We start from the raw sequence: 4634 nt of genomic DNA on the forward strand, positions 1-4634 counted from the left end.
TTCCTCGACACCTTCCACGGGGCGGATGTTCACAGGAGGAGTGGGGACAGGACGGCGGACTCGCAGGCCACCCTCCTGTCCCCACTGCTCCCCTCCCTCCAGCACTGGAGTTCGAATCTAGATGGGCCTCTGACCGCACACATCGCTGGGTTTACATCGTGCCGGCTTCACCTTCGATTCTCACAAACTGGCACTCTTGCTGCTGCTAGAAGTGTCCTAGAGAAGAAGACATCGGGTTCCGTACCAGATCAGCTTCTTGGACGTGGCCCTCTGGAGCCCGTGGCTTTGGCTTCAGGGGAAGCGCGCTGCCTACGGTATAGCCTGGCCCGGAAGCTCATCCGAGGATTCCTAAGGAGTTCGCGGGCCCCGAGGATTCTGTTTCCGAAAAGCGTTTTCTGGAACCGGGCGACTTGGGAGAACGTGTCACTGGTGTGGAAAATGGAAGGCCGCTGTCAGAGGGTTCAGTGACCTTTACGCTCCCTCCTTTCACTTGAAAGGCGTCTTCTTTTTTCTCCCCACCCCGCCCCCCAACCCCCCAACCCCCCGCAGCACACACACACCCGACAGCTTGCCTGACCGTTGTTGCTGGGGAGATGAAATCCCAGGAGACGGGAGGCCAAGTCTCTCTCACACCCCGGGGCAAACGATAGGAACGGGTCCCCAGCCGTGTGATGTCTCCGTGTCTCAGCACGGCCGACAGTCTCCTCCTCTTTCTAGGTGCTCCCGTTTCCTCCACCCCCCACCCCCCACCCCCACCCCCCCCCCCGCCACCGACCCCCGCCCCCAGCAGCCCTGCCACCCCACCCCAGACCCGACCGCCCGGCCCGGCCGCCCGGCCGCCTTTCCTTTCCGGTGTTTGTGGCCAGTTATTTTGAAATCCATGTTCTCCTGACCTCAAGCGCACTTTCCCCGCCCACCGGCGCATGCTTGTGTTTGTTGTCGTTGGACTTGATCACGGTCTCGACACAGGTTGACTTTCGTTTTCTCTTGTTGGGGGTCCGAGTGTCTCCTTCTTTTCCTTTCTTGCTCCTGGGCTTGCGTGTCTGTGTCTGTGTCTGCTTTCGAGAAGTCCTGCTTTGTTCTCCGAGCAGCGCTTGCCTGGTTTCGCTTTGCCGGTCGGTCCCTCCCTCCCTGCCTCCCTCCCTTCTCTCTCTCCCTCCCTCCCTCCTTCGGGGGAGGGGGCCCGGGGGAGCCCGGGATGTCACTGGTGCCCCTCTCTCGGCCGTCCCCGCCCCGAGCCCCGCCGCCCGCCGGCGTCTCCGTGGAATGTCCGCCCACCAGCCTGGAATCGCGTGGGTGGGGGGGGAGCGCGTCTCCTTCGTGGCAGCCTCCTGGGGAGCTATTTCCCAGCTCCTCTCCCTTCCTCTGCGGCCGGGGTCGCGTCGCGTCGCGTCTCTCGGAGGCGGCGGCTCCGAGCCGAGCTCGGGCGTTTGGGCGGCCGGCGCTGTGGCGTCCTCGGCGGCCGGCGACAGCGACCCGTCCTCGGGACATTGGAGCCGGTTGTCAGGAGCCACCTGGCGGCCGCTTTTATAGTGTCCCTCCCCTCTGGAGCTTCGGCGACCTTCAGGAGGGTTGTGACTCAGCCGCCGGGCCCGAGGGCACAGCTCTCAGAGACCGGCTCTGCTGGCAGCGACAGTGGCGGTGGCGCCGAGGCCTAGGGACGTCCTGCTGTCGCCGGAGATTGGTTCTCTAGGTTTCTGAGGAGGGTGGCCGTCGCGGCGGCGGCGGCGCTCCAGAGCCGGGCTCTGGGGTGGCCTGACCGGGCCTCCCTCAGGAGGGTTTGCTTTTCGCCCTCAGGAGGGTTTGCCTTCTTCTGCCAGGAGGGTTGGCTCCCGCCCTCAAAAAGGGTTTGCTGTTCGCCTTTTCAGAAGGGTTTGCGTCTCCCTTCAGGAGGTTTTTGCTTTCCCGCCCTTTCAGGAGGGTTTGCCACCCCCGGAGGGTTTGCTTTCTCACCCCTCCCCAACTCCCTGAATCACGGCCAGGAGGTCAGGGACCGGCTCGAGCCGTCCTGGGTGCCCCGGACAGGACGGTCTGGGGCCCCGGGCGTGGTCCCTCGTTGGGGCCCGCTCGTCTCGTGGGAGGCGCCTCGCCGGCGGGTCTCTCTTCGTTTTTCTCTTTGGCAACTCGAAGCCAAACCCCCGCTCGGAGACTCGGACGGACGGACGGGTACACCTACCCGTGCGGGCGAAGGGGGAGGGCGTCCCCGGCCAGCTCCCTCCCCCTTGGCGTCTGCGCCCCCACTTCGCCCACCGGGCGCCCCCTTCGCCCCCCTCCCCCCCCCCAGTCGACCAGATGACCCCCGACAGCTCCGGGCCTGGTGTTTCTGGGGTAGTGCTGGGGACAGGTGGCGGTGCCAAGGTGCCAAGGTCCCTCCCTGCCAGTCGTGGGTGGGCCCCGCTGTCGGGCGCTGTCATTTTGTCGCCCGAAATGGGCCTTTTCTGCCACCAGGTAAGTGCCGACACGGTCTCTCTCGGCGTCTGCCGCCGAGGACTTTGGGCCTCTGGACGCACGCGGGGCTCTGGGCCTTTGGGCCGCCGGCCTGGGCCTGTGCGTCGGCTCCCGCGTGGCGTGTCTGGCAGACCCGACCCGTGGCGCCACCTCCGGTCTCTGGGCGACCCGAGGGCGGCGGGGCGAGGCACCGTGGGTCTTCTACCCTGTGTGACCCCCGCTGCGGGCGCCCGGTGGTGGCCGGGACGACCCCCGCTCTGTAGGCTCCGTGCCCCGTGTCAGGCAGCTCCTCCTCCTGGGGTCGTCGGCGGCTGTCGCCTGAGGTGAGGTGAGGTGAGGTGTGGCGGGGGGAGGCGGCCGGTGAGGCTTAAAGCGGGCCCCTCCGGCGACTGCCCTCACCGTGCCTTCCCCCCTCCCCCTCGGCTCAACGGATCGATGTGGTGTGGTCGTGCTCTCCCGGGCCGGGCCTAAGCCGTGCCGGACGAGGGACGGGCGTTCCTGGTGAACGTGTGCGGTCTTCTCGGTCTGTCCACGGGGCCCCTCGCCTGCCTTTCCCCCTGCCCGTCGGGGAGGGTGAGGAAGGCGGGAGGGTGGGTGCGGCCTCCGGCCCTGACTCTCGGTCTCCTGCCCGCCCCCCCTCCACGGGGCGTCAGTGAGGCCGTCGGTCTTCGGACACAGCGGACGCTCTCGCTTCGCCTTCTCGGCGCGTGTCCCGCGAGCGGCCCTCCCCGCGGTGGGGAGGGCTGTGCCCGCCGCTGCGCCGCGCGCCCCGCGTGGGTGGGTGAGCGTGCCTCGTTTGACCCTCGGTGGTGCCCCTGGAGCGCTCCAGGTCGCCCCCTCAGGTGCCTGAGGCCGAGCGGTGGTGTCGTTTCCCTTAACCCGGCGTCCTCCTCGGGTCCCCCACCGCGGTGGTGTGTGTGTGTGTCCCGCGAGTGGCTCTCGTTGGGGGAGGGGTCGAGACGGGAAGAGAGGCGTGCCTGTTCCCCTCGCCTCTTCCGTTGGGGGCAGGTGCTGCCTCGTCGTGGAGGCACGGGCCGTGCTCCGGCCCCGACCGTGCACACGCTCCCGTGTGGTCGTCCGCTTACCTGTACCGCAGACCCCTCCCGCCCAGTCGAGGATCGGCGGCTCGTGGAGCGCCTCCGTGGGCCCGAAGGAGAGACGATGGGGTGAGGGACGGCGCGCCCTCGGTGAGAAAGCCTTCTCTAGCGATCCGAGAGGGAGCCTCTGGGGTACCGGAGCCCCCGGCCGCTGCCCCTCCTGAGTGCGCAGTGTAGCCGCCGTGGCGACTGCCAGAGCACGTGGGCAGAATCCCCCCACCTCTCCTCTGTGAGGGGGGATGGGTGCGCCGGCCCCGCGGTGGGGCCGTGTGCCGCTCGTTGCCTACCGCGGCCCGCGCCTCCCCCCGCCGAGTCGGGGGAGGGTCCCGCCGGGCCCCGCCGGGTGTCCGGCACGTGGGGGGGAACCGTGCGTGCGCCGCGTGCGTGCGGCCGCCCCCGCGGTGTGAGTGCAGGAGGAGAAGGGCCGGGGGGCGACGCCCGGTCGGCCCCGGCTTCCCCAGCCCCGCGGCCGTGGCGAGGAGGAGTCCGTCGCGCCCGCCCTCGTCCCCGAGCCGGTGGCGGCGCGCGGGCACGGTCTGGGCCGCCTCGCTCGAGAGCGTGTCCCCGGGATGTGGCGCCTCGGGGTCAGACTAGATGGAGAGACGGATCCGTCGAGGGTGGGCGGAGGAGACGGGTGGACGGCGCCGCCGGCCCTGGCGGCGGGGCCGGGGCGTGGGACTCCGCTCCGGGGCCGGCCGGGGCCGGCCGGCGTCCCAGGCGTCGCGGGACCGCCCTCGTGTGTGGGTGGCGGTGGGATCCCGCGCTGGTTTTCCTGGCGGCCCGGCCGTGTTCCCGGTGGTCTTCTCTGGTCCCCGGGCGGCGCCCGCGCCCCCTGTCCCGTGGCCGTCGCTGTGCGCGCTTGCCGGCCCCTCCCCGCCGCTGCCGGCCTTCCTCCTCGGCCCGCGCGTGCGACCGCCCGCGTGCCCTTCCCCCCTGTCTGGGACCGAGTCGGCTTCGCCTCCTGTGGGTGTCGTCCCCGGGCGGAGCAGTGCCCTCGGAGTCCCTGAGAGAAGTGAGGGGAGGGGCCTGGCGCGGCGGGGCCGCGCGAGTGAGGGCCGTGGCGGGCACGCCGGTACGCAGGCGGGAGAG

The sequence above is a fragment of the Giraffa tippelskirchi genome, chromosome 14 (genome assembly GCF_054371585.1).
Source record: "Giraffa tippelskirchi isolate mGirTip1 chromosome 14, T2T-mGirTip1v1.2.pri, whole genome shotgun sequence".
Classification (NCBI taxonomy): Eukaryota; Metazoa; Chordata; class Mammalia; order Artiodactyla; family Giraffidae; genus Giraffa; species Giraffa tippelskirchi.